Source organism: Cornus florida, unplaced genomic scaffold (assembly GCF_030987335.1).
Source record: "Cornus florida cultivar Cherokee Brave unplaced genomic scaffold, ASM3098733v1 CherokeeBrave_3.0.0_Hap2_Chr11, whole genome shotgun sequence".
NCBI classification, from domain to species: Eukaryota; Viridiplantae; Streptophyta; class Magnoliopsida; order Cornales; family Cornaceae; genus Cornus; species Cornus florida.
The window spans coordinates 47,955,919-47,975,379 of NW_026775581.1; the positions used below are offsets into that span (position 1 = coordinate 47,955,919).

The 19,461-nt window shown below is 34.8% G+C and overlaps 1 long non-coding RNA gene across 3 annotated transcripts in view; it reads right to left on the bottom strand.

Annotated features, from left to right (window-relative positions):
- Positions 1-18,962, bottom strand: part of LOC132286925 (uncharacterized) — a 41,018-nt gene extending 22,056 nt beyond the window's left edge. The window contains exons 1-4 of one of the 3 annotated variants that reach the window (XR_009472890.1): positions 18,483-18,962; positions 13,234-13,299; positions 9,872-10,640; positions 8,535-8,614 (exon numbers count right to left, since the gene is read on the bottom strand). This is a non-coding gene — a long non-coding RNA (uncharacterized LOC132286925). The remainder of the gene's footprint in view (positions 1-8,534; positions 8,615-9,871; positions 10,641-13,233; positions 13,300-18,482) is intronic. The other 2 variants (XR_009472891.1, XR_009472889.1) reach the window with 2 other exon arrangements.
- Positions 18,963-19,461: the final 499 nt, after the last annotated feature.

Sequence of the window (19,461 nt, forward strand, 5' to 3'; positions counted from 1 at the left end):
CTCTTGCTCTTCTTTTATTCTTTTATTTATTTATTTATTTATTTTTCTCTATTTTTTAATTTTTTAATTTTATTCTTCTTCTTTTCTTCTTCTTCTCTCGCCTCTCTCGGCTCTTCTTTTGTTTTCTTATTTTTTTATTTTATTTTTCTCTATTCTTCTTCTCTCAGCTCTCTCTGCTCTACTTTTATTTTTTTATTTTTTTTTTATTTATTCTGATCCTCTGTTTTTTTATTTTTATTTTTATGCTTGTCTAGAATAGTGCCTTGCATGTGTTTGAACTTTGATGATCAATCTGTTTCTGTTTTTATGCTTGTCTCTGTTTTTATATTCTTTGTTTTACAGTAATTAATTAATCCAAACAGTTTTATTGTGATAGTCCAGAAATGTCTATTCTTTTTAATTGTTTGACACTGATAAAAAAAAGTCATTGAGTGAGTTTGTGCATTTCTGTAATCTTGTATTAGGTTGCACGTTTTCCTTAATTAGTCTTTTCTACACGCTGACACACGCATATATTTAATAAACACACACACCCATATATATATATATCTTCTATATAAAAATTATAATTCTGTCAAACCTTGACGGCATATTTTACAATTTGCTTCAATTTAAATGTACAATCCACCTTTTAAATAATGTTTTAGTGTGAAAAATTATAATTCTGAATGTTGACTTTATTGGGTGGGTTTTATTTTTATTTTTTTTCAACGTGCGCCTCGCTTCAGTCGGGCGCGCGCCTCACCTTGCGCCTTGCGCCTCAGGCTTCAGGAGACATTTGCACTTTTGTGCGCCTTGAGCCTTTAACAACTATGCTTTTGGCTAAGATCAAGTGTAGTACTAAATTATTTTGGGTCGGCCTTTTAGCTAACCTTTCTTGGTCTTTTAGCTAAGATCAAGTGTAGTACTACTTTTCTCAGTCTTTGCTTTTGGCTAAGATCAAGTGTAGTACTACTTTTCTCGGCCAAGAGTTTCAGTATTTATTCATTAATTGATATAAATTCTATAAAACTCAAAATTACCTAATAAAATTCAAATTAATTCAAATTAACAAAATATAAAGTAAGAAATACTGAAATTCAATAAAAGTAAATCTAAATAGAGAATGAAATATATAATTTATTTCAATAAATACATAACAATAATTCTACATCAAAATATATCAATAATTGAATTTCAATATTTCAATATATTAACTTAATTAAAGCAGAAAATGTATAACAATTAAAATAGTGACTTAATCAAATTAATTTGGAATTATGATTTTAATTATTGATTGCACTTAATTTGTATGATCATTACCAACAAATAATTTGTTTCATTATATTTATATTTTGAGTTTATCTTATTTTGAGAAAGAGTTTCTACCACATAAGTGTTTCTATCATGCACTATTTTTAGAAATAGTTTCTATCACATATTATTATTAAACTTAATTTGTATGATCATTACCGAAAAATAATTTGTATCATCATATTTATATTTTGAGAATATCATATTTTGAGAAAGAGTTTCTATCACATACCCTATTATTAAAATTATGACTTCCACATACAAAAAAAAAAAAAATAACAATGAAAATAATGTCTTAATCAAATTAATTTAGAATTATGACATGATTTTAATTATTGATTGCACTTAATTTGTATCAAAAAATTAATTCGTATAATCAAATTCATATATAGAGTTTATCATTTTTTTTTTTTTTTTTTTTATATTCTTGGCTGTTTTGGATCTTTTTATTGAAAAATTTTAGTTGTTTTAAAACTCTTAACAATTTTTAGAATTCTTTTACCATTAAAGTTCTTGACGATTTTTTAAAATTCTCCAACTATTAAACTTGTAATTATTCTATTTTAAAAGTCTTGGATTTCTAAAATTCTTAATACTCCGTATTATTTTGGGATGTCAATTAAACAATAAACTATTTTGTTTTAGTGTGGTTTTATAATTATAATTTATGCATTTTCTTTTTTTGTCGTAATCGTAGCATTATAAATTTTGTTGATAGGAAAGAATCCAAGTTTTTCTTCCAAAATTTCCCTTGGTAAGTACTCCTCTGTCTCTCAAATTTTTTTTTTTTCTTTTTTTTTTTTGTGAGATTGCAATGAGGGTGACCACGTATTAGGAGTTTAATTCACAATAAAGAGTTTAATTATTATATCCCACAATCAATAAAGAGTAGGCCATTTTGGATATTAATTAAATCTATATTCTCTCTATATATATAAGTCTTTTTTTGCCTTCATCTAATCACATCAATTTTCAAGGTACGTGCATTGTTTTATTTTGCTCATGCATTGTTTTATTATTAATTTTATGTTTTGATCATGCATTGTTTTATTATATACATTTCTATATTTAATGTATACAAAAATAAATTATGAGGAGGACTGGCAATCGTGAATTTTAATTATTAGGACTGTTTTTATATTTTGTGTCTTGGTGATAGAATCAAAGCATAAGCAAAGTGTTGGTCTCCCTTTATTTGCAAAAATAAGTAAAGATCAACTTAAACAACCCCATGAAAATGAAAACAAAGCGAATAACTTTCTTAATGAGAAAAGTACGAAGGTGGGGTAAAAGATGCCCTGTTAGAGTTGACACCTGCCTTAAGAAGACTTTTGCGACCACCAAGAAACTGGAACCAGAGATGAACAAACAGAATAATGCGGGAAAGTCATCTAGAATAGAAGAACAAGAAAAGTTTTCTCAGATTGAAGAATTGGGTCTAATTTTCAAATGGACTGTTTTTATATTTTATATTTTGTGTTTAGTCTTTTCAGTTTTTTTTGTGCGACATATACTATACATTCTATATATATATATATTATATATAGTCTATATTCTATATAGACATTAGTTACATTATTACTTTACTTATGTATTATATATACATATTGCTTATATATTACTAGATTATGAGTTTAATCTAATTAATTAATTAGAATTATGTAATGATTAATCAAACATTGTTTTATTATTTGCTCATATAATATATAGATATAAACAAATCTAATTAAAGAAGAAAAGATATATATAAAAAAAAGGAAATTTATACAAAATTCTTTTTATATTTAGTTTTTTTATAATTGTCCAAGTTTCCCAAAAAAAAAATTTTTGTCTAATTCACAAATAAATTCAGTTTCCTTTGTGAATTCGATTGCTTTTTAATAATAATAGTTAAATCGCTCTTTACATTATTTACCTTAATTTAAGTAGGTAATTGTTTAATTGACTAACTTACCTGGAAATTTTTTTTTTTTTTTTTGTCTACGTTATTAATAAATTCACTTATATGTTTTCTTTGTAAATACAATTGCTTTTTACTAATAATAGGTAATTGCTCTTTACATTATTTACCTTTTGTTTACCTGATAAATCTAACCAACTCCTTTTATATTAATTCACTTATATGTTTCCTTTGTGAATGCAATTACTTTTTAATAATAAATTTACGTTTTGTTTACCTACTACATTTAACTAATTTATTTTTATAATACTATGTCCGGGAAAAAAATGAAAAAAATAATAATTATTCTAAAAAAAAAGTACCATAATATGAAAAAAAACATATATTCACCACGTGCATTGCTCATGTCTTTTCCTAATATATATAGATACGTATCGGGTTGCTATTGAATCTGGTATTAATGTTTTATATATGTTATTTAAGTTCATATGTAACATTATTGAGTTATATTTTGGCTCTTTCGTGGTTGTGTTTTTTATTTATTTTTATTGTTAATCTCAATTAAAATTTGAAATATTGATGCAAGTTTAAATTTATACGCTAATAGTTAAATTGATTCAAAAAGTGTTTTTTTTTTTTTTTTCTTGATATTTGGTTAGAAAAAATAACTATTCTAAGTTTTGTGCTATTTTGTAAGTTAATATATACAAAAAAAAAAAAAAAAAAAAAACCTTAACCAATTGTCTTTCTCTTCTTCTTATTGTTATTAATATTATGTTTTGATTATGCATTGTTTTATTATATATATTGCTACATTTAATGTATACAAAAATAAAAAAAACCTAATCAATTGTCTTTCTCTTTTTCTTATTAGTTTAAGTTTTCCCAAGATCGAAGCCTTTTTTGCAAGGTACATGTCACCCCCCACCCCCTATTGGTAGAGTAATTCATTAATTTTTTATTATATATATATATATATTTTGATTCTAAGGTTGTTTTTTTATTTTTTTTTCATTGTCTCTCTAATGCTAAACATCTTTAATATTTTTTATTATAAATGCATGTCTAACATATCTCTTTATCTATACATATGTTTAAATTTGTTAGTCACACTTGAATGGCACCCACACATAAACAAAATCAAAGAAGTTCAGACAATAGAAAATATTATGCAAATTTATCTACCGAGGAAAGACAGAAGAGGATTAAAGAAGTAACAGATGTAGCCAAAACAAAAAAAGTAGATGTCAAACAATCAACAAATGTAGAAAAGCAAAGGAGTTTAGACAATAGAAAATACTATACAAATTTATCTACTGAGGAAAGACATGAGAGGATTAAAGAAGTCACATATGCAACCAAAAGAAAAAAAGGAAACGTCGAACAATCAACACATGTAGAAGAGCAAAGGAGTTTAGACAACAGTAAATACTATACAAATTTATCTACCGAGGAAAGACAGAAGAGGATTAAAGAAGTCAAAGATGCAGCCAAAAGAAAAAAAAGGAGATGTTGAACAATCAACACATGTAAAAAAACAAAGGAGTTCACACAATAGAAAATGTTATGCAAATTTATCTACTGAGAAAAGACAACAAAATTCAAGGTGTAACACATGCAAGAAAAAGAAGAAAGGGAGACATGGGATAGTTATCCCATACACCATCTCAAGCGTTAAAGAAGGTTCCAAGTTGTTCTCACTGTCTTGCAAAGAAATTTGAACACGAGCCTCCGACTTTTTGTTGCTCAAATGGCGATGTGATCTTAACATCTACTCTTGTCCCAGATGAGTTGTACAAATTATTCACATCCCAAACTGATGCCTTCGCGAAGGACTTTCGTCGGTATATACATGCATATACTAGCATTTTTTCTTTTACATCTTTCGGAGTCCGTCTTAACAAAACTCTCGCAACTATAAAGAGTGGTATATATACTTTCCGAGCGCAAGGTCAAATATCTCATGAATTACCTTCACTCTCAATACAGGACAGATCTCCTTGTTACCTCCAGTTATACTTCTATGACACTAACAATGAGTTACGAAATAGAATGAATATTTTAAATGACTCGAACTTGAGTGAACCTATTGTTGCAAAGTTGATGAACATATTGTCGTCAAATCCGTATGCTCAGTTCCTTCGTTGGTTAAAGGATATTCTCGTTTCAGACAACCATGAAATTGTTATTAAAAATGATGTTCGACTAGATCAAAGGATTTTCAATTCGCCCACAGCTGACCAAGTTGTAGCTGTTTGGATAGAAGGAGCATACCCTGACATGCGCTTAGAGCGTGACATAATTGTCGTTGCACACTCTGGCATAAAACACAGAGTGAGACACTATTTTAGATGTTATGATCCACTGCAATATCCTCTACTATTCCCATACGGTGAGATCGGATGGCATCGTAATATCAAGAATCGTCGTCAGCCATACCCTGGGACAGATATTACACATGAAGACGATATCTTCGATGATTCCATTGTAACAGGATCTAGAGAAGGTAAATACAATTATCAATTTTCCTTTATTTATTTTAAAAATAAAACTCTCATACAATTCAAAATATCAATTTTTTTAACTCTTATACAAATTGAACATGTAGGTGCCGAAGGAAGGAGAACTAAAAAAATTTCATGCAGACAATATTATTGTTACAAGCTTCAAATCCGCAACCAAGACCGATCAATTCTCTTACATGCCAAGAGATTGTTGCAACAACATAGTGTTGATATGTACATTAAGATTGAAACAAAACGTTTGGATTACTATCGAACTGAACAATCACATATTCGTGCCGAGCTATATCAAGGAATTGTTATAGTGTTGTGGCCGGAGAAAATAGAGGATATAATGTTGAGAAAAGAGTGGTTCTTCCTTCATCCTTCATTGGAGGGCCTAGGGACATGCGAAAGAGATATTATGATGCGATGTGTTTGGTTCAAAGATTTAGAAAGCCAGACCTCTTCATCATAATGACCTATAATCCTGATTGGAATGAGATCAAAGAGGAGCTGAAACCGAGACAGTTAGCTCAGGATAGACCAGATTTAACAACAAGGGTGTTTCGAGCAAAGCTATATGACCTTAAGAAACAATTATTTCAAAAACTCATATTTGGAAAAGTGGTTGCACATGTTTATGTGATTGAATTTCAAAAAAGAGGATTACCACATGCACACATGTTGCTTATGTTTGAATCTGATCATTTTGATGAATTCAGCAACAAAGTGACAAGCTGCAAAGGGAAATCTTTTCTTTTTTTCTGGTGAAGATAGACAATACTCAATAAGAAGTCGTGAAAACTTATTTTGCGGTGGAAGAATTAAAAGAATTGACACTTGACAATGATTCATTTCATGAAGAAATGAGATATGCAAAAAAGATAAAGATTGAGAAATAAATAATTTAGGAATACTTTTATTTTCAAACAGTTATAGTTTTGGATTTTCTAATGTATTTTGTTTCTTTTGAGGTGACAATTATTACAATCTAAACATTGTTGGTACCCTTTCGGATTTTATAATATATAGAATTTTTATATAGTATTTATTTATGAATGTTTTGTAAATTATAGAATTTTAATTTTCATATATTTTTTTAAATGTTTATAGTTTACCTATTTATTTATTTATTGAAATCTAATTATACAAGAATTATTAATATAAAAAAAATATTTATTAATTGACATAAAAAGAGTTTTTAAAAGAGTTTCTATAAAATTCTAACACATATTACCTATTTATCTATTTATTATGAATTTTTTTAATAAAAGAAAATATGATTAAAAAAAATAAAATAATTTTTATAAAATCTACCACAAAGTGGCTGTTTTATTTTCTATAAATTTCTATCACATTATCTACAAAAATATTCAACAAGTGCATCACACGTGCCTTTTCCTAGTATTCATTAATGGTAAGTGCTCAATCAAGTTTGCCAAATCTGTTGAACTTCAAATGAGAGCATTGACAACTCATTTTCATTATGCAAGGGTAATATTTGTTGGTACAAAAAGATTAATATCTTTTACTCTAGTGCGGAAACGAAGAAAGAAGAGAAGGAAAATTATTCTTGGGATTTATGATGATTTTTTTTTTTTCCAAACTCGAGGACGAGTTTTCATCAACTGGGGGAATATGACACCGGAGCATCCTTTGCCAAAGCCCAACCAACTCAAGGTTACTCTTGGACTATATTTTTCAGAAAACATAGAATGCAGATTTGGGTCAACTTTGAAGCCCAGCCAAGAACACTCCCGAAAGAATTTGTTGCAGAGCCAGCTATGGTTGGAAAGATCTAGAAGTCTACTTTCCAATGCAAAAAAACAGTGCACAATTTGGACATTCCTAGAAGGAGATATGGCTTTTTTGGTAAATGGCTTTTTTGCTGACTGAAAATTCTGCACTTGGAAATTAGACACTTGCTATTTTAGACTCTCTTCTCGGTTCGAGCTCTTTTTGATTTGTTTCCAAGTTTATTATTCTGATTTTTAGAACTTCTTTCGATGGACTTTCTAGTCCTTAAGTCTTTAATTAAGTTTAGTAAGTTGTGAGTCAAAGAAGTCTCATGTCTTTGCATTTTATTTGCTTGGTTTTTTTAGTAATTTGTTTTGGAAATCTACCGACTGCTGGAGGTTGTTCCATACTTCTATTTAAGCTGCTATTGATGTATTAGAAGGGAGTTTTTAATGAATTTGAATGATATTTGAGCCTTTGGCTTTTAAGGAGGAGTTCTTCTTGTTATCCTTACTCTGTATCCCTTTGGTGGATTCCACTGGGTGGTGAGTAATTCTATCTTTCTTGTTCACTTGTGTTACCTCGTATTTCTCCACAATTTTCCGACGTCAAATTGGTATCAGAGTATGACACTATATTTTCCAAAAAACACAGAATGCAGATTTGGGTCAACTTTGAAGCCCAGCCGAGAACACCTCCCCTTTTACACTTGATCAAATAAAAATAGAAGTCACATTCCCCAGTCCTCACTCTTCCTCTTTTACTTATAAGATAGCAAGACTAAATACTAACAAAGATTTGAAATACAGACAAATTACATCATAAGATAAAGACTGCTGAGGCCAAATTTACATCATTCAGTGATGAAATTTTCAATTAACAATAAAAATCAATCCTCAACAACTGAAATTCCAAATGGAATTTATAACATGATATAGTCCTAAATAGACGATGTTCTAACACAAATTATAAGTATTGCTCCTAAAAAATATAGAAGTGATCGTAGTAGGGCTTCAAAAACCGAAATCATTTTATTATGGTATGAAAGAACACAAGAAAATTACCTTTCAAAAAAAAAAAGGACAAGAAGAAAATTTTACCTGAGATTGAGTAACAAATTGGGATTGGCTCATTGAAATCAATCTATAGATGCTTTTGCATTGCTCGAAAACAGCGAACCCTGTAAATAATAGCAATTAGTCAAGAGATTCTACATAGGAGACAAACCACAATCAATGAAATAAACAACAAAACCTTCTTTGTATTTAAAAAAATTTCTGCAAACTTATTTAGAAACAAAAGACAGATATTAGACACACACAAACCACATGAAATCATCTATGAGGTTTAGACAGTGATAATATTCCCTATGGAATTGTCACCATGTGAAAACTATTGCAGACAGAAAAATTAGGCAATAAGCACACTAGTCACAATTTATACTGATTTGATTCAGAACTACACAAAATCTATGAAAACATGCATGCTTAGGAACTTCAACTCTTTTCTACCTCTAGTTGCCAAATTTTAATAGTAAATTGTCATTGAGATGATCAATCGACCCCTTGTATAAAAAAATCATGCATTTCTTATGGCTTACTAAATCTGTATCCAAACCAATTTTAAGAAAGAAATTAAATCTTACATAAACATAGTATATATGTGCATAGTATAAAGGCATCTATATATGATGAATCTCACAAGAAAACATTACAAAAACTCTAATAAAATTACTCAATCCTATATTGAGATAATTTGGAGCTAATGTTGCTAACCCTAACTTTGTAAGCTAGATATACAGAAATGCTTACAAAATAAATAGATTTAATTTGAACAAAATAACAATTTTGAAGAACCAAGAAAGGGGTGAATTGTTTTAAACTGATTTTTAATGACTTCTAAAATAAATTAAAAAATTACCAACAGGCCTGTGGCCTAGCGGTACAAGGCTCCTATTTCCCAAAGGGAGGTCAGGAGTTCGAACTTCAGTGGAGGCAGTGTGTGGGAGTCCCAACTAGGAAAAAAAAAAAAATGACTTCTAAAATTAATATATAACTTGGGTGTAAGCTTGAATTGACAAAACTAGGGTATGTGTACACAAGGTGTGTTTGTTTGATGAAAGTCCTAAATGAAACCCTAGTTGTCACCAACTGTTTGTTAAAAATTAAAATGCCAATGAAGAATGAAGAGCAATCACAAGACCAGATTTATGAGGTAGAACCCCTAGAATAGGGGAAACATCCTCGAGGCATTAAAGCCTAGCTCAAATTCCACTATGAGTAAAGTTGAGCACCATACACACACTTTCACTCACAGCACCCCAGTGATTAAACTTTCACTCACAATATCAACTAAGAAAGATAAATGAAGCACTCAAGCAGATTAAGATAAGATTCACAATACAACTAGCTTGAAGGGTTAGAGCAGCAACACTTACTGCAGCTGCTGTTACTGCAATCTGAGGTTTGAGTAGTGAGAACATGAGACAGCCTCAGTTGCTTCTTGATGATGGATTTAACAGCTATGCATTGATGATTTACACATGCTCACATCAAGATGGGACTCAGATTTGTATGTGGAACCCTTGACAGCTTCATCTGAGGCTTAATAGCAGCAAATAGACACTAATGGCTAGGTTTACTTGGTGAGATTTTGATGCAGCCTTAGCTTTTACTGGTGTAGCCCCGGACTAGGCTTAGAATGAGATTTGTGAATTGCTTAGCCCAGAAAGTGACTCAAAAGACCAGATATGAAGAAAGATTTCACCTCATGGTCTTGAAAGAAGCTGTGACTAAAATCTGCAGCTTAGCACAGTATTTTCTGCTGAGCTTCAATCCTCACTATCAACAATGTATTTTGGCATTGTCATATCTTCAATAAGCTCTCCAGAATTTTAGAAATACTCTCAACACAGTAAAGATGCAGTCACTCCTCAAGCTTCTCTCAGAATTTCAAAATTCAATACACACAGTTCTCTGCAGCAGCAAATACAATATATAGACCAAATGCTGCTGCAGAGGATAATCAGACCGTTGTAGGCATTAAATGATCACACTACCCTTCACCCAGCTGCCCTTCTATAAAAGGCAAGTTTACCCTCAGATTTCAAAAACTGCAGCACCTGAGCTGCTGAGACAATTGTTTAATCTGACAAACCTTCTGGGATTGTGTGAGCTGACAGGGCACGTGCCTAGCACCTGAGATACCTGCACATTTACAAAAATGCCCTTGAGTAGCAGTTAGTGCATACATGCTGACATGAGCTCACATATAACTACTAAAAGCTTTACTGAACAAGTTTAAACACTGAGAAGCTAAATATATGCAGTTTAGACACTAGCAGACATACTATTCTGACAAATGAAATAAAACTTTTTTCAAAACCAGAACTGATGTAAAGACACTAGCAGCATACACTATGATCATAAATACTGATATGATGAATATTGAGCTCACAGCTTATAATGAGATAGCTCAAATTGGATTTTGACATTAAATGTGCAAACCCTAGTACATAGACCAACAAATATGAAGTTAATAGATCATAGCTATAGTTATTGTTAGATAGTTAGAGAGTTTGGGTCTTATTGTACTGTAGGCTTTACTGTGGGCTTAAGGACTATTTTGTAATCATGCTATTTCTATATAATATTGGAGTGGTGTAGAATCTCAAGTTGAGCTTTCTATTCCACGAATATATTATTTCTCTTCTCTTCTTCTTCTCCACTTCTGCTCTCACTAAACCTAGAAACACCATCTCACCATCTTTAACTTGGAATCAGAGCCAAATCAATCTCTCTAACTATCTAACACTTATAATGGTGGATCCGTGGATGGTTGTTATGGCATGTGATTGTTGGAACCCTATCAACCAATATCAGAGCAGTCACTTCACCATCCCACTTTAATCATATTTAATTAAACCAAACTGCAAAACATGAGACTCGCTATCAGAGGCTCGCTTCACGCCAAGAGAAAGAACACATCTTTCCTTCAAATTTTCAAATAGTTAAACAGAAACAGAAAACTCCAATCCAATTTTTATTTTGAATACGTAAAACATAGGGCATGTCTTTCAAAGTTTCCCAATCTACATTTTAGGTTAATTTGCCATTTTAACGAGCAACTCTATTGTCCAAAATACAAAAACAAAATCCATTCAACAGTTTAAGCCCCAACCCAATTGGGCCAACATCAATAATCAACTCAAACTTCAATTCCCCAATAGTTAAATTCAATCCAACAAAGGTAAAAGTAAAAAAGAAAGTAAGAAAATCTGATCTCCAACGAATCTCAGACTCACACTCCAAAGAGAAATCTCAATTTCTTCACCCAAATCATGTAATGATCAGTAAAAATCCAAATTCATGCTCCGATTCAAAACATAGAATTTCAAACTCAAACTTAACTCAAACCTAAAATTGTACAAGAGATGAAGATAGAGACTCAGATAAGTTCAATTTTGTCACCCAATTTGTGCAATTTTCAGTAATAACCCAAAATTCAGGCCCTAAGTCCAAAGTTTTGAATCAAAACACATAATGGAAGGCAGGAATGGGTACGTGGAAACTTATCCTGATGGGTTGGGATGAGTTCTCCAAACACATTTGTTTCAAAGTTAGGAGCGGAAGGCATGTGGAGGACAAATGGTGTGGGAACTTTGCTTTGGCTAGTAGGTTTCCTCGTCTCTTCAGGTATTCTGTGAACAGACATGTTGTGGTTAATAACTATTATTGGCTCGATAATGAGAGGGTGACTTAGATTGTGCAGTTTCGTATAGAGTTCCATGATTGGGAATGTTCCGAGGTTACAGATTTCTGTTAGAATATCTATATTAAGACACTTGTAATTAGTTTACCCAGAGGGGTGTTAAAGTGAGAAAGGAGTAGGCTTTTCTTCTCAAATAAAGTACCCCAAACCATGTCTATTGTATTTCACTCAACAATTTCCAAGCCTTCATTTATTACCCGGTGGTGGATGGTGTAGGCATGTACAAGATCGTGTGGGTGGGTACCTCGAGAGGTGTGTTTGAGGTTAGGAATTTTTATCAAAGTCTTATGGATCTTCTTGTCCTCACTTTTCCTTGGAAAGCTATTTGGAGGATGAAAGCTCCCTTGAATGTGGCATTTTTCACTTACTCTGTTACCCTGGAGATTAACCTCACCCTTGACAACCTTAGAAGGAGATGTCATATTGTAGTGAACTGGTATTGCATGTGCTACATGTGCAAGAAGTTGGGTGAATCTGTGAATCATCTTTTGCTTCATTACCTGGTGGAGAGGAACGCTTGGTCTATGTTTTTGGTTGCTTTTGGTCTAGTTTTAGTTTTTCAAGAATCCACGGTGGACATGTTAGAATCTTGGAAAATGTATACAGTGGAGAGCTGAGTCAGAGATGCTTGGAGGGCCACTCCCCTTCGTTTATGGTGGGGTTTGTGGTGTGAGAGGAATAGGGATCCTTTGAGTGAGAGGAGTCTCCTATTTGGTCTCTCAAATACAATATACAGTCTTCTTTATTTTTGGGGTTAATGGGCAAAATTGTAAATCTATGGATCGCTTTTTGGGTTTTGTGGATTGCTTAAAGTTATAGTGCCGTCGTGGATAGCTCTTGTTTCTTTTGGGAACGCTCCCCTTTTGAGCGCATTTAGTGAAATTTTATTTTTTAAAATAAATAATTAAATAAAACACATAATAAAAAATAAAAATAAAAAAACTCAAATCAAACCTAAAAAAGTATAGTAGAGGAAAAGAAATACATTTTTTTTTTTTTTTTTTGATAAGTGAAAAAAAGGATACTCACACAGCTAGTTTTCTCAACTGATGGAATATGGATAACACCGATGAGAGCTGCCATAGCCACCCACACCTACAAGCAGAGCTTCCAGATCATCTTTATTAGCTACCCTATATAGTTCCGGATCAACCAACAAAACGACTTCTTTGGAAAACAAGTCTCAAGTTTATGGCAGAAAAATGACAAAGAGGCTATATTTCAATTGTTGTTGAGGCCCCGAGGGATGAAACTAATATTGACAAAGTTTATGTCATTCCCATTGTGGGCATGGGAGGTGTTGGTAAGACAACTCTCGCTTTGATGGTTTATGATAACGAACGTTTGGAAGGTCGTTTTGATCTAAAGGAGTGGGTCTGTGTTTCTAATGATTATGATGTTATTAAGAGTGGCAAATACAATTCTTGAGGCGGGCACTTCAAAAACTCATGATTTTGAGGCTCTAAATATGCTTCAAGTGAAATAAAGGAGAGCATGTCAGGGAAAAGATTTCTTCTTGTTTTGGATGATGTATGGAATGAGAAGTATGCATTCTGAGAGTTCCTAAAACATCCTTTTACATTTGGAGCACATGGGAAAAAAATTATTATCACAACTCGCCATGGAAACGTTGCATCAACCATTAGTTTATCTCTGATTTACCCTCTGAATGAGCGGTCGAAAGATGAATGTCTTTCTTTATTTGCCAATCATGCACTCGGGAGCCGAAACTTTAATGCACATCCAGATCTCAAAGTTATAAGTGAGGAAATAGTGAGTAAAAATAGTGAATAGCGAGATATGGGATTTACTTGAACAAAAAAAAGTCATATTCTTCGAGCTCTTAGATTAAGTTATCATCATCTCCCATCTCAGTTGAAGAAATGCGTGCTTACTGTGTGATATTGATGAGCTAGTTTTGTCATGGATAGTGGTAGGTCTTGATGATGAATGGTTTGATGATATAATATCAAGGTCATTTTTCCAACAATCACGTGATTTGTTTATGATGAATGATGCCATGACCTTCTAAATGATCTAGCTCTGTATGTTGCTGAGGATATGTGCGCTTTAGGCTGGAAAAATTGGAAGGAGATAAGCAATTTGAAATTCCTAAACGAGCTTCGCCCTTTTCATTTATTCATGAAGACTATGAAGTCCTTCAAAAGTTCAAGCCTATTCATAAAGTTTTGTCTAGTTATGCCATAACTGGGCTACCCGACTGGGTTGGTGATTTGAAACATCTAACGTATCTTAATTTATCAATCAAACAGTTAGCACGCAACTTTGAAGAACTTTGTGTGTTCAAAAGTTGGCCCGTGGACTCGGGCTATGATGCACTTTTCTGATTTTATTGATGGCCACCAGCTTATTGATCTCTCTCTTGAGGGAGCTTCTTTCACTTGGTCCAGTGGAAGGGAAGTTCCAACTTTCTCTCGCATTGATAGATTTTTGATTTCAGGTGAATGGGAGGAGAAATTCCCGGATATTGTTCAGGCAACTTTGGCTAGGGTGACGTCGGATCACATTCCCTTGGTTTTGGACTGTGGAGGTTTGAGATCTCGCAACACTCCTTTCAGATTTGAGAACATGTGGCTTCGTGCGGATAACTTCCAGGAATTTGTCCATTCTTGATGGGAGGAGAATCTGGTGATGGGTACATCGAGCCATATTCTTGCAGGAAAGCTTCGAATCCTGAAAACAAATCTTAAAAGGTGGAATAAGGAGGTGTTTGGGAGCTTGGTGTGGAGGAAGAATAGGGCTTTAGCTGATATTGCGGAGATTGATAGATTGGAAGGGGAGGGTGCTATTACGGAATCTCAACGCAGTAGAAGAGCAGCTTGCCAGGCAGAATGTGTGGAGATTGCTCTTTTGGAGGAAATCTTGTGGCGTCAGAAATCTCGGGCATTATGGCTCAAAGAGGAGGATCGAAATACGATGTTTTTTCACAGAACTGCTAATGCTAATACGAGGAGTAATCATATTGGGCGAATGTGTGTGGATGGTGCAATTTTGTCTTCGAAGGAGGAGGTGCGAAGTGCTATTGTCTCTTTCTATCAAAGACTTTATTCTGAGCCTCTTCGTTGGAGACCTCGTCTAGATGGTCTTCACTTCAATTCTATTTCTGCCTTGGAGAGAGATGGGCTGGAAAATCCTTTTTCGAAGGAGGAAGTGCTGAAGGCTTTAAAGAGTTGCAATGGTGATAAGGCTCCAGATCCTGATGGTTTCACGATGAGATTTTTGTTGGAAAGCTGGGAGGTGGTCCGGTACGAGATTATGGGCACTTTTCATGAGTTCCATTCCACGGGGCGATTTGAGAAATCGCTTAATGCATCTTTTATTGCCCTTATTCCTAAAAAGGGTGGTGCTTCTAATATCAAGGATTTTAGACCCATTAGTCTGATTGGGTGCATTTACAAGATCATTGCGAAAGTCCTTGCCTTTAGATTAAGGGAGGTCCTAGATGGAGTTATCTCTGAGTCTCAGAATGCTTTCGTTGGGGGTAGACAGATTCTGGATTCCGCTCTTATTGCTAGCGAATGTGTGGATTTTAGACTTTGTATTGGGACTCCTGGTGTTTTGTGCAAGCTGGATATTGAGAAAGCCTATGATCATGTCTGCTGGAATTTCATGTTCTATCTGTTGGAGAGGATGGGTTTTGGTGAGAGATGGAGGAAGTAGATTGTTTCTTGTGTTTCCACTGTCAGGTTTTCGGTGTTAGTGAATGGCTCTCCTTCAGGGTTCTTTGGCAGTTCTCGTGGGTTGAGGCAAGGGGATCCTCTCTCCCCTTTTCTTTTTATTATTGTTATGGAGGCCCTTAGCAGGCTGATGAGAAGGGCGGTAGATTTGGGTTTTCTTAGGGGTTTCAAGATTGGCCCTGAATCAGTTCAGCAGTTGGAGATCTCTCATTTACTTTTTGCGGATGACACTATTGTTTTTTGTGAGGCTAATGTATCCCAGTTGAGGTATCTGAGATGTGTTTTGGTTTGTTTCCAGGCTATTTCTGGTTTGAAAGTAAACGTGGGAAAGAGTGTGATTGTTCCTATGGGGGAGGTTCAGGAGGTGGACACTCTAGCTGCTGTTCTAGGGTGTTGGACGCAACGCTTTCCCATCTCATACTTGGGTTTGCCGCTGGGGGACTCGGCTAAGAGGGTGGGAAGTTGGAATCCGGTGATTGAGGGGGTCGAGAGACAATTAGCAGGTTGGAAAAAACAATATCTGTCAAAGGGCGGTAAAGTTATGTTAGTGAATAGCACTTTGTCAAGCCTTCCAACGTACTTTCTTTCGCTTTTTCGTATTCCAGCCTCTATTGTTGGAAGACTAGAAATGCTCCAACGGAATTTCCTTTAGGGGGGTCGCGGAGAAGAGGTCAAGTATCATCTTGTCAAATGGGAACAGGTTTGCAGGCCTATTCGGTTGGGAGGGCTTGGAATTAGGATATTGGCCCCTTTCAATTGTGCTCTTCTTGGTAAGTGACTTTGGAGATTTGGTAAGGAAAGACACAGATTATGGAGAAGGGTTATCTCATGTCGCTTTGGGGAGGAGAGAGGAGGGTGGTCAGTCAGACCAGTCAGGTCTGTTAGCGGAGTGGGTGTGTGGAGGGCCATTGGTAAGGGGTGGGATGCCTTTTCCAAACATATTAGATTCAGAGTTCGGGATGGAAGAAATCTCCGGTTTTGGGAGGATCCATGGTGTGATGATAGGCCTTTGGCCCTTTTGTTTCCCAGGATTTTCAGGATTGCTGTTGACAAACATGCTATGGTTGCTGACTACTATCGCCTTGATAGCGGAAGGTTGTCTTGGGATGTGCATTTCCGGCGAGCTTTTCAGGATTGGGAGCTGGATGATGTCACTGGGTTTTTAGCTCTCCTTTACGGACAGGAGGTGGAGGGGTCTGGGGCAGATTCCTTGATTTGGGTGCCTTCTTCTCAGGGGATGTTCCAGGTCCGGTCCTTTTTTGTGTGCCTTTCTGGTTTTCATGGTACCTCATTCCCATGGAAGACGGTGTGGAGGTCTAAGGTGCCTCTTAGGGTAGCCTTTTTTGTGTGGACTGCAGCTTGGAGTAAGATTTTAACTTTGGACAATTTGAGGAAGCGAAGGCATGTCATTGTTAATAGGTGTTGTCATTGCAAGATTAATGGGGAGTTGGTGGATCATCTTTTGTTGCACTGTCTTGTGGCTCATGATTGTTGGAATTTGATGTTTGGCCTGTTTGGTATTCATTGGGTCATGCCTCGGTCAACTCAAGAGTTGTTAGATATGTGATGGGGCCAATGGGGGGGGGGGGGGGGGGGGGGGGGGGGGGGTGTGTTGTCATTGCAAGATTAATGGGGAGTTGGTGGAGCCTTTGGAGAGAGCGTAATGGAAGATCTTTTGAGGGAAAGGAATCCTCCATTGGGGTGTTAAAATTTTCTATCATTTGTAATTTGTTTTGTTGGGGTCAGGGGAGAGACAACTCCTCTCTTGAGGATATTGTTGATTTTATGAGCTCTTTGAGTTCATAGGCTCCGTTTTGTCTTTGTATAGTTTGGGACGCATTCCCTTTTGAACGCTTTTAATACAATTTACTTATAAAAAAAAAAAAAAGTTTTGCTTGATTTATTTCTAAAGTTACAATGTGTAAGGGTGTTGTCTCTGTCTAGTTATGCCATAACTGAGCTACCATACTTGGTTGGTGAGTTGAAACATCTAAGGTATCTTAATTTATCAGGGACTTCAATCAAACGGTTAACTGAATCAGTGAGTACTCTCTAAACTTTACAAACACTATCATTGCACAACTGTGAAGAACTTTGAATGTTGCCATTAAAAATTGGAAATTTAATTAACCTACGCTATCTTGACATTGGTAGTATCTTGACATTGGTAGTGTGCAATTATGAGAGAAGTGCTCATTAGATTGAATTTTCAAGAACTGTCAGAATTCGTTGTTTACAAAAATAAAGGGCCAGGACTAAAAGAGTTGAGAAATCTAAGTCTTTTATGGGGAAGTATTTATATTACAGATTTGAAAAATGTATGGAATGTTCGAGATGCAAATGAGACGAATTTAAGGGCTATGCAGGACCTTGAAGAATTAGAGTTGGCATGGTGTAGTGAGTTCAATTATTTTCGAAATGAAAGCCTTGAAATGGATGTACTTGACAAGCTATAACCTCACAGGAATTGTGAACATTTTCAAGTCTCCGTGAGGTTGTAGCATATCAAGTACATTCATTTCAAGCTTAACAGCAGGAGTTGTGCAGGGTGTGAAACAAGTTGGGAAGGAGTTTTCTTACTAGGAGGAGTGGTGCTACCTTGAAATTCTGCCCCGAGTCACAAAATTTGAGTAACCACATCATGGAGAAAATCATCCTAATCGTAAACAAGTCGATGAGTTCCTCCCTTAACACCACGAGCATCTCAAGGATCGGCCCGAGAAAGATCCCTGCAACCTCCATCGATCATTTGTCAAACCAATTAGCAATCACCAAAGGAAGAGATCGTCGGTGGCCACTGCAAGAGACTTCTTTTCTGAAGGCGGCGGAGGTTCAGTGGTGAGTTTAGCTTTCTCAGAAGGGTTTTTGTGGATGAAATTAGGGTTAGGGTTCTTGACGGAATACGAAATATAGGGTTAGAGTTAGGGTTCGAGTTTGAGGGATGAAGGAATGAGGAATGGAGAAGAAGAGAGAGGAGAGTAGCGGCATTGGAGAAGAAGTGCAGGGGTTTCGGTTGGATTGCTCAGTTTCTTATTGAGAGAGTGTTCGTTACTGTAAAGGTTAACCCATTTTTAATGGGTGATCCGATCCACTGATCCATTCTAACTTGTAATAAAAAGATGGGTTAAGTCATACTCCGTAAGTCCAAAAAAAAGGAGCAAAAAAACATATCCCGCACAATTTTTTATGAATAAGTGTAGTCTATCCCATCCAATCATCAGTTGAAAAATAGTTCGGCCCAAACGTGACAATAAATAGTTTGAAGTTCGTCCTCCTTGCGCATGATGGAAGTACTACTCAAATAAATAAGGGAGTGATGTGGCCACATGTTGTTACGCCACAATAATAAAAATGGGCCCATTTGGCAGGTACCCGCTTCCCCTGTCAGTCTCTTCTCTCTCCCCAAATGCAGAAGGCCCAAATTTTCATTGCCTTCGCCTTTTCATTATCACTGAGGTAGTTTGGTGCAATGAAAAAAAAAAAAAAAAGTAATGGAGGGTGATTAAAAAATTTTGTTTTGCAAAAATAGTTGGAAGGAAATGAAGGGTTTTGAAAGATT